Source organism: Ceratina calcarata, unplaced genomic scaffold, assembly GCF_001652005.2.
Source record: "Ceratina calcarata isolate Rehan_Ccalc_2016 unplaced genomic scaffold, ASM165200v1 scaffold428.2, whole genome shotgun sequence".
NCBI classification, from domain to species: domain Eukaryota; kingdom Metazoa; phylum Arthropoda; class Insecta; order Hymenoptera; family Apidae; genus Ceratina; species Ceratina calcarata.
Window position 1 is genome coordinate 1 of NW_017166501.1, and position 11,749 is coordinate 11,749.

At 41.3% G+C, this 11,749-nt stretch overlaps 1 long non-coding RNA gene across 1 annotated transcript in view; it reads left to right on the top strand.

The window, feature by feature from the left end:
* Positions 1-11,356: 11,356 nt before the first annotated feature.
* The window catches only part of LOC113464573 (uncharacterized), a 2,316-nt gene continuing 1,923 nt past the window's right edge, over positions 11,357-11,749 (top strand). Inside the window, exon 1 of the long non-coding RNA XR_003389419.1 lies at positions 11,357-11,465. This is a non-coding gene — a long non-coding RNA (uncharacterized LOC113464573). The remainder of the gene's footprint in view (positions 11,466-11,749) is intronic.

Below are 11,749 nucleotides of genomic sequence, written 5' to 3' on the forward strand. Positions count from 1 at the left end.
TTGACTGTGATTAATATATTGATCTCGTACTGTGCACGAAATCTGTATTAACATGAACACTGAAACTTAACGATAAACCCGGTCAATAATAACGGTGGTTACGAGCTTCGCCGTTACCGAGATTTTCATCCCTCGAGGCTCGGAGCTGCAATTCCTGCCGGATTTGTATTGCAAATCTACGCGGTCATTAAGCTCCATCGCTTAGGGGTAACGCGCAAACGATCATCGCAGAAGCCGGAGTAGTAGAGGCTACTATACATATTTAATAGAAGCGCCTTAGTGCCCTTCGACTAGGTACGGTATAGCTGTCTAATCGGCCTGCCATAATCCTCCATAACCGTTGAATTTCACCATCTCTCTTTCTTTATTTACCAACCACTCACTTTGGGTTAAATTCCCACGATCAGCGGTCGGCGTTCCCAAACTCACAATCAGGGCTGGCGATGAAAAATCGCAAACTGCGTCGCACAGCGCCGAGTGGACTAATATAATCTCTAAACTGGAAACATCCGTGAAACGGCTAGTGGGCTACTACTAGTCCGCTGTTATGGCGGCCTAAATTAAGACCTACCATCGAGCCATCGAGGCTACTGCCTATTTCGTCCCGAATGTCTCGTAGAACAGAACCTCTACCGCAATTTGGCGAAATTACAGGGTGTTGCGGCATTGATTAGAGGGGGGACCGATTAAACAATCTAGGCCTCCCTGGTCGAACTTCTGGGAGGGCGAACCACGTACCGTCGCGTCGCCTCGTCGCATCGCGCTCTCTCGTCTAATCGCAACTCTCGCAAAAAGAATGAACGCTTTCCGTCTCTCTTTCTACTGTTCGACTCACGTTCGCGACCGAGCCTCGGCGAAGGCTTCACGCCCGCGAACGCAGATGATCGCCTTCGGGCCATGCGCTCCGAAATGAAGCAGTTATACGACCGAACTAATAACATATTTAGGAGGGCATGCGAATATCCCGGTGGCGCGTCCGCGACCTCCCAAGACGGCCACGCTTTCCGGGCTCTTGTTCGCCCATCTCTTTCGCTGCGCCTACGTACACATAGAGAAGATCATTGTTCGATGCTCTTTCAATTTTTTCAACGTCCGACGTGTATCTTCCGCGCGGGCTAGTTTCCTATGTAGCGAGCTAATTATCTTTCCGATCAGGGTGTTTAATACTTAGTTTTTGCAGACTTGCAGTAAGGTAGGAGAGTTATTATAGATGTTTTACGAAGCGCAGAGGAATGAGGAAACATGTGAATCTTATTNAGTTTTATGGCAGAGAATGATTACACCAAACAGGGCTACGAAATTCTATAAAGAATAAGTCTGCAAGGTCGCCGTTACAAGCGAACATAAGATTGAGATATTATGTATATAGAACCCTTCAAGAACATGCCGATTATACATGCCAATGAATTTATGGTACCCACACCATGACACAGCTTGTTCTTATCAATCCTTGCAGCAGGTTCGGAGCAAAAAGATAGGACCGCATGATACGTACATGCGGGGAAGTAATTAGGCATGCACTGTACATTAGCATAATAACTCTTTTACGATGCCGGCGCGTACACGGGTTTCGCTCACCCCTTGGCTAGCCCGACGCGGTGTTTCGTCTGATCGAATTTCGAGAAGCAGGCTGCGCTGCACTGCGCTGCAGTGCTCCCTCGCGCCAAGAAGATTCGGAGCAGTTTCCGACCGCTGAAGGCGAGGGGAGGTGTCGAATAAATTGAGGTCGCGTGGGGCGGACATTTACCAGAATGGAAGACCACCGCAATCGCGTATACTTCGGCTTCCTAACCCCGAGGCTCCTGAATCTAAGAAATCTCGGTTCACAGCCCTCACTGGCCCCTGAGGGTGGTAGCTGCTAGAGTTGCTGCAACGAGGGCGGTCTCGACTTCGAACGACTTTCATTTCCGCCCGGGTTTTCCACATACGTTACACGCACCCAGTGGCTCACGAAAATGCTTGAAAATTTACAATTAGAAACCTTTATGCATATACAATTATATCATTTTCCAAAAATGCTATATAGAATGGATAATATTTATTTATAGGTATAAATAATTTGGAGAGACTTTAAACGTTTACTTTTCTCTAAAATACCGTTAGGGTATTATACTTGTAATGAAAATTCCAGTCACGTAATACAAAACAAATCTCGTGCACATCAGGAAACACTTAGGGGTTGTATGGTAAATTAATTTGTGCGGGCAGGCGTAGCGGTAAGGCAACCGACAGGTCGGCATTTCGTGAGATCTATGACAGTTAATAATAAGCTGGAGGGTAACAATACTGGGCGATCGATATCTGGATCGTGCGGAGCGGACGTCCGCCCAGAACCCAGAATGTAGGACCACACTGCCTCTTCTGCCAGTTCTGCCGTGTTTCTACTCCGGGTAGCCACTGGCAAGAGACTTCCTTCCACTCTTCTTTGGAAGAGTTGCAGACAGGGCGGTGACGTCTTTTCAGGCGACGATCGTCTCGGCTCGGTTTTCCCATGGATGAATGTAAAAAACCGGAACCACCCTGATTCCGGATCCAGACATGTGCACTACAGAAGGGAGCAGCAGGTCGAGAACAGATTTTCTTTAGTGCAAAGTTTCCCTTCGGGTCTTTTAATGGTCTCCGTCTAGCACTCTTGTTCGACAGTTTTGACTGTCTGTAAATAGGTATCTATCGACAGAGGGTTGAACGTTTGGTTATGGCAATATGCACGGTCGGTTTCCGGATAAATATAAGAAATGAGTGTACGAAAAGATGCGATGAGTATTGATTGTACTATTCATGTACGAAATAATTACTTTTTCATACAAGTTCTATCTTTTTGTATCAATATATTCGACTTATGATTACAAAAAATAAATTCATTTAACAATCTATTCACTATTATTTTAGTTGAGGAATTTGTGGATTTGTATATTTTTCCAGCTTCTATTTGAATATTTGTAAAATCATAAATCATTTCAAATGTTCTTAGCCGTGTCTCGTGCGTATGTACGACTTGGCCCCGATTTAATTTCTCAAAGAACCAGATATGTAGTCTCGGTGAACAAACTGTGAAAATATCCGCACGTATGCGAGCCATCATAAAACGTTGCTGAAAGCATGTGTGTAAATCTGAGTTGGAACATTTGCTCCACGTTAGCGGCAGCTTTAAGAAAATAGACGTATGTATTTTACCCAGCCACATGGTTTGCTCATTCGGGAGACGGCGGCGTTGACTTGAGAACATCATCGAGAAAGGGATCCTCTATTTTAGTAAATGGGTGAAAAAATATTGGTAAAAATAGGAAAACGTAATCGGTCACATGATCTCACAATAAGAATTCGGTTTTGAACAAATTTTTGCAAAATTCAAATGACCTCACTTACAATGTTCAATGTTAATTTATTCATTAAGTTGATATGAGAACAGGAAAGTGCCATGTACCCACAAAACTCAATTTTATCCTTAAAGTACAACATTACCTATTTTCCGTGGAATCTACCTGCAGACAGGTTATGCCAAAGGATTCAGGGAAGTCAGGTAGCTATTAGGCAAAGGGAGGAAAGAATTCGGTCCATGATAGATACAAATCTACATGTCGTCGAACATACTAATTTGCTAAAACTGTCGTGAAACGTCACAGCAGGCTGGAACCGTGACGGTTCCAGAAAAGGAGTGGGACATTATTAGGCCAGATATCAATCAATTTCGTCCCAGCGCCTCTCCCAGGAAACCCCTCTTAAAGCCAGCGCGCACGTGTGGTCGCAGGCCTAATGATCGCCTAAAATATGTTATTAAGATGAGATGGAAAAAGCCGACTAATATTCGCAGGAGATTGAAGCAGTTCGCCGCCTCGTGTCCCATTGACAGTAATTGCGGACGTGTAACTACGGGAGACGCCATTAACGCCGAGGAAAATTCGCCAAAGGACTGACAGTGTTGCAATTATGCAGCAATTAGGCCCAACAGATTGTATTTAGTCGCTACTATGTACATTACATCTGAGAGACGTATTAACGAGAAAATAAGTACCACTGCTGAATATTTTATCTCACCATTTTCTGGTAAAACCATTTTTCATCATATTTTTATTCAACTCATACGTCAGGCGAAACTATTTTATTAAATTTCTGTTCTTTTAATATCGCAAAAAAGATTAAGTATAATGCAAATTAAATATATAATACGTGCTATGAATTAAAAAAAAATTCATGTATACTTCAATTATGTTATATCAATTCTTTTATATTCTTTAATTTTGAATTTAGTGCCGTACATACAACGAAAAATAAACGATTTAAGAGAAGTATCTCATTCATATAAATAATAGATAAAACACTTATGCAAAAATTGCAGCCAGTAATGATCGCGACAAAAGACAATATTATTATCTAGGGATCTCATCTTACTTGCATGAAACGTATCTGTATTGTCTCAGATTAACAGACTTAAACTTGCGGAAATGGCAAGTTAAATCGATCAAGTAAAGAATAAAAATCGTTGGAATGAATTAGGACGGAAGCCTTAAACTGATCGAGTAGCCAAATCCTCGCTCGCGCAGTGTAATCTGCGATGCAAATCCCTTTATAATTGATTCTTCTCTTTCTGCGATCCGGGCTCACGGATGCACATGGAAGGAAGGCAAGAAGATGAGCGAGTAGCGCGAACCGCCTATCGTACACGAAGTTGTTCTCTTCCCGATACACCTGCCGTCTTCCCACACGAGCACTCGTGCATACACTGCCACCCAAAAGTTTAAATGCACATATAATACAATAAGTGCGACAGTCAGTAAGTTAATAAGATGAACAGTTTATTAACAGAATTCGTTATTACAATTATATATNTTTAGTGCCGTACATACAACGAAAAATAAACGATTTAAGAGAAGTATCTCATTCATATAAATAATAGATAAAACACTTATGCAAAAATTGCAGCCAGTAATGATCGCGACAAAAGACAATATTATTATCTAGGGATCTCATCTTAATTGCATGAAACGTATCTGTACTGTCTCAGATTAACAGACTTAAACTTGCGGAAATGGCAAGTTAAATCGATCAAGTAAAGAATAAAAATCGTTGGAATGAATTAGGACGGAAGCCTTAAACTGATCGAGTAGCCAAATCCTCGCTCGCGCAGTGTAATCTGCGATGCAAATCCCTTTATAATTGATTCTTCTCTTTCTGCGATCCGGGCTCACGGATGCACATGGAAGGAAGGCAAGAAGATGAGCGAGTAGCGCGAACCGCCTATCGTACACGAAGTTGTTCTCTTCCCGATACACCTGCCGTCTTCCCACACGAGCACTCGTGCATACACTGCCACCCAAAAGTTTAAATGCACATATAATACAATAAGTGCGACAGTCAGTAAGTTAATAAGATGAACAGTTTATTAACAGAATTCGTTATTACAATTATATATTTCTTATATAGTTCTAGTTATTCTATAATGTATCATGTTAAACCACAAATAAATTACAAGATTTAAATAGATTAAATTGAAATTCCAACATCGAGTTCTCTTACCTAATAATTCATGTGCAAACGTACATTAACTCATGTCAAACATGTTAAACATGTTATGCAGATACATATGATTTTATCTTCGAAATTCTAGTATAAACCTACATTGCTTATATAACTATGCTACCGAAATTGCTGTGATATTAATAAATTTCTTTCAAATAACGGAAAAGGGACGAACTAAAAAACTCGTATTTAAAGAACAGTCTTGTAACTCCATAACTTACGTGTATGTACTTGAATGCATACGTCAGGAGGACGTGGCGGAATGCATTCAAAGTTTTGGGCGGCAGTGTACTCTTGCGGTCGCGATCGTCATCCACATTAAAAGGGAGACAGTGAGATAGGAAACCTCGATCAGTAGCCCCGATAAAGGCACGAAAGGAATTAGATAGACATCTGTAAGAGGGGCCACGGAGACGTTCGATATAATAAACGAACAGGTACGATCGAATCGAACGGGACAGGTTTGAGGGCGGTATTCAATGTCAATCAGGCCGAGTGATTTCAAAAGACGGTTACGCGCACCGCGCACGATAGTGTCGTGAATGGCGACGAGGGAAACCTAATACGGCGCTCGCGGGGCTATTCCAAAGGGCTCGATTACCTACCACTTCGTGGCTGGTTTAAATTATAAAACCAATTTCCGTCTTGGGGAATGGGGTCGTGCCGAGGTCAGCGTGCATAACGATATATCGATCGAACGGATGCTGTGCCCCGGTTTTCTTCTCGTCTCTCCCGGGGGAGAGCCATTAAGGGTGCCTCGTGCAAGTTCTCCTCGCGTGGGAGGACTTTTTTTATCCTGTTTCTGTACGGATGCATTCATTGGTGATCGTTCTTCATGAATAAAGATTCCGCATGGATAGTAGAAATTGTGTATTATAAATTTGTCAGTACGGAGGATTTTTTAAATTCTTATAAGATTGTAGAAAGGAAATTCAGACGAAATTGCTAAATAAAACTATTATATGTATTTTATAGTTTCCATAATCCTTAATGACAGTATAAGACAGAATGATTCGACACTAGCAGTTTTATCTTTTATCAAATCTTAATTCGTAAATAGAACATTAATTATTAATATATTACAATACTTCAGTTTCAGGAATGAATTAGTTAAATTATCATTATCGAATTAATCAGGAAAGAGTTAAATCTTCTTACTGTACCGAAATTACTCATATAAAACACGCAAATTACGTTATACTTAAATTAACTTTCCTAAGAGAAAAATTGATTACATTTTTATGAAGTAAAATTGATCAATCAATTTTAGAATAAAATGTATTAATTTTGATTTATATGTTCACTCCACATGCACCTCTTGCTTTGTCATTCCCCAATCAGTAAGTGCATCATCCAATTCCAATTAATTAATCGACTGCGTCCAAGCGTTAAATAAGCAGGCTTCTGCTGTTCTTGTTTCGGTTTTCGATACCTGGTACTCGAATGATTCAAAGTCCGCGTGGAGAAGACGACGACGAGTCGTCGCTGCGCGGCGGCAATTTCTCGTCGTTGCTCTACCGATGAGTCACAATCAGTGAGCGAAATGCCGCGCGGGAGCTATTAAACGGCAGTACGCTCATAAGTATAAATCATACGGGATTGTTTTGTTGCTCCTCGACGCTTCTGTCGGCCGCGACCCTGGGAAACATCTGTCCGTTTAACCGAGAGCGGACATACAATGCCGCCAAATTTGGTATCGCGAGCGATTGCACGGATTACGGCCTCGCATGTTCCTACTGTGGGAGTCCGGACTTTGCTTTCCCCGCCGCCTTAAATCGCGCTCATAACTTACCGTTCCTTTTTCAGTCTTCTCCAGATATCATATACAACACCTTTTTATCAAATTCTGTTAACAATACAAATCTGTATATTTCTACTATGCACAATAATTTTTTAAGTTCCTTATGAGGTACAGAAAATACAAAACATGCGTGTGATGCATAATAATATAAATTATCGCAGTTTCAAAATTCTCATGCCAGCGATGCTTGTCGATCCGAAAATCGTTCAAGCGAAAGGTCGAATGATACACGATTGCAAAAGCATCTAGCAATCTTAATTGACTCGGCAGACAGACGAATTTATTGGATCGATTTTGGGATGGATCTCAGATTAGTGTTCGCGCACAAGCGTGTCGGTGATGATCGGCCGCGAGTTCTCGTGCCGTAAAATATTTGGCACGTCGTTGTCGCATCCGGTCGACGCAAGAGTAAAGAACACAGGTACCTACCCACACGTGCATAAATATTCATGACGCATCGCGCGATAAAAATCGACGTATCTCCCAGCGCGCGACGAGGATGATTTTTTGTTGATCGATTATAATTTTCGACTCGCCTATTCCCGAAGATGAATTCCAACCCTTGGATCGTAAGCGTAATACTCCTTTTTCTTGGTCCACGAAACGCCAACGTAATTACTCGAAGGGAGCACTCGGTTGACCCATCGCCGATCGAAAATGCGGCACGGGTGGCATAGGCTATCTAATCATCGGATTGGACACGCCGGGCCTGTTAATGAGCAAACAGATGAAACGACGCCGGCGTAATCGCGTTTTTAATTAACTTTTTGCAATCGCCTCTCTCTTTAAAGAACGATCAAAGAAAACAGCAGTCGTTGCGGCTGTTTCGGTACGTGAAACACCGGAGAAGAATATTTGCGCGGCATAATCGAGGGATAATTTAAGCCGATAGTGCAGATGAACCGACTGGCATGCATCGCAAAGTAAATCTCGTCAATGTTTGCACAATGTATTCTTCATTGCTGTTTGTTTCTTCTTTTGCATTTGGCAAACGGTATTTCATTTTCGATCACGTGTGCTCGGTGCTTCACTCTGCACTCAGCTTGTTTTCAATTTCGCATTCTCAACCATTCAACTCCACTGTTTTCATTGCCAACACATATCTTTAGTCAATGAAAATGACTTGGTGAAATATTTTTATTGGCGTTAATTAGATTTTAATGGAGTAACGATTGCATATCTTTGAATTCATGTATGTAAACACTATTTATCTGGTTATTACATCTTGTATTTACTCTGTACTTTATAACGTTGAATATTAATTGTCGACAGTAAGTCAAGTTCCTACTGTGGGAGTCCGGACTTTGCTTTCCCCGCCGCCTTAAATCGCGCTCATAACTTACCGTTCCTTTTTCAGTCTTCTCCAGATATCATATACAACACCTTTTTATCAAATTCTGTTAACAATACAAATCTGTATATTTCTACTATGCACAATAATTTTTTAAGTTCCTTATGAGGTACAGAAAATACAAAACATGCGTGTGATGCATAATAATATAAATTATCGCAGTTTCAAAATTCTCATGCCAGCGATGCTTGTCGATCCGAAAATCGTTCAAGCGAAAGGTCGAATGATACACGATTGCAAAAGCATCTAGCAATCTTAATTGACTCGGCAGACAGACGAATTTATTGGATCGATTTTGGGATGGATCTCAGATTAGTGTTCGCGCACAAGCGTGTCGGTGATGATCGGCCGCGAGTTCTCGTGCCGTAAAATATTTGGCACGTCGTTGTCGCATCCGGTCGACGCAAGAGTAAAGAACACAGGTACCTACCCACACGTGCATAAATATTCATGACGCATCGCGCGATAAAAATCGACGTATCTCCCAGCGCGCGACGAGGATGATTTTTTGTTGATCGATTATAATTTTCGACTCGCCTATTCCCGAAGATGAATTCCAACCCTTGGATCGTAAGCGTAATACTCCTTTTTCTTGGTCCACGAAACGCCAACGTAATTACTCGAAGGGAGCACTCGGTTGACCCATCGCCGATCGAAAATGCGGCACGGGTGGCATAGGCTATCTAATCATCGGATTGGACACGCCGGGCCTGTTAATGAGCAAACAGATGAAACGACGCCGGCGTAATCGCGTTTTTAATTAACTTTTTGCAATCGCCTCTCTCTTTAAAGAACGATCAAAGAAAACAGCAGTCGTTGCGGCTGTTTCGGTACGTGAAACACCGGAGAAGAATATTTGCGCGGCATAATCGAGGGATAATTTAAGCCGATAGTGCAGATGAACCGACTGGCATGCATCGCAAAGTAAATCTCGTCAATGTTTGCACAATGTATTCTTCATTGCTGTTTGTTTCTTCTTTTGCATTTGGCAAACGGTATTTCATTTTCGATCACGTGTGCTCGGTGCTTCACTCTGCACTCAGCTTGTTTTCAATTTCGCATTCTCAACCATTCAACTCCACTGTTTTCATTGCCAACACATATCTTTAGTCAATGAAAATGACTTGGTGAAATATTTTTATTGGCGTTAATTAGATTTTAATGGAGTAACGATTGCATATCTTTGAATTCATGTATGTAAACACTATTTATCTGGTTATTACATCTTGTATTTACTCTGTACTTTATAACGTTGAATATTAATTGTCGACAGTAAGTCATAAGAATTAAAAATATGGAATTTATTAAATAAATGTTGATCGATTTAGATGTGAAATAATGCTAACAAATAAAATTGAAAATTACATCATATTCTAATTCGCTTTCACTCTCCGCCATAATCAATGGAACCAGTAGGTACTATTGTTTAGCAATTTTTCAGTGGCTCATTCCTCCAAAGGATAATCACCGGTTAGTTCGATGAACAGTAGGCTAATCAGCGCGTTCGCACTATGAAAGCAAAGCTACGACCGACCGGTCTAGGCCAATTTAAATTTTCAGATGCTCTCTAGGCCGTCATCTAGTCGAACGGAGGCTTGATTATACGTCTCGGTTCTCCAAGCGCGCGAGTCGAATTTTTATTAGCCAACTACGTACTACTACGAATCTGCATAGAAGTCCGCTGGGTTTCACAAAATGTTGAAAAATAATTCGATTAAAATGCATATGAGGGAGAAGCGGCATGCGCAATCTCAGTGCACGATGATAGAACGGGCCGATTAACAACATCGAGACAAGAACACCCGAGCGGAATTCGAGAACGAAACTAATTCGTGTGATGTCCAAGTTTTGTTGCTCGGCTACCCTCGGTTTGATACTTGCGATTCGAATGCTCGGTCACGATTTAAACACGCCCCTTTTCGAATGCTTCTGTGCGATGGTTCATTTAGGTGAATGGGGTTGAGATAGTGTTGTGAATAAAGATTGCGCGGTTAATCATTTTAATAGGAAGGGCTACGAAATTCGGTTTAGTCGAAGTCAAGATTAAATTCGTTCAAGAGATATCATCATTATCTGCCATCTCTTATGAATTTATAATTTAGGGTAATAATAGTCTCTTGCGATAAATAATAAATAAATAAAAAATATTTAAACAAAATTTGCTTCTGTACTTTATTTTTTAAGGTGATGGTACAAAAGTTCCACATAAAAATTCACAATTTAAATATCACTCTTGGAATAACCTAATAAATAAATGTACCGTAGGACATATTTCCATAATCGCGAATAAAGCAGAAGGCGAGGAGACACGTTAAAGGGGAACGATTCGAAGAAGCTTGAGCACTATTTATACGAATTCGTCATGGGAAAACGGTTCGTGATAGCGATGCATCAGCTGGTGGCTCAAAGCGGCTTTCACCCCGAAACGGAGTGACGATCGCTGGTTATTATTGGCGCCAAAGGGCGCCCACGCACGTGCGTAAGTGAGCGCAGCCCGCCACGCGATCTTTGGCATCGGCTCAGGCACCGGGCGCATGGCTAGAGACCGGGGCGCGAGTCGAGGCTAATTCGTTTTTCTGCTTATACCCTCGTTCGCGGCCGCGAAACGTACGACTTTGGCGGCCGCCCAACCGAATGAATTATAACGTAGACCGCCGCGCCGTGCCTGATCTCTTGGCACAGGGCAACACCTAATGTCTGACGCGAAACGTTATAAATTCTCGCAACGCTTAACGCGCGATAAGTCCGCCCCGGGAAGAAGTAATGTCGGGTAACGAACGATAAAGACGATCCCAGGTCTGTATTTGCGTTCAAGATTATTGGACTGTGAATTGATTTCTTCTTACACAATATTTCTTTTTATAGAAACATAGTAATTAATATTGGAAGAATTATATTATAATAATTAAGGAGTGCATCTTAATAATCTCGTAAGAAGAATGATTTACAAATTTCTAAAATGCAGTGAAATGATTGATAAAAAAATTATCAAAAATTCTTTTTTCTTCCATACGCTTCCGTCATTCCTCAAATTATTTCTTAGAATGCAAAGCTGCATTTGTAAAAATTATTAGCAAGCA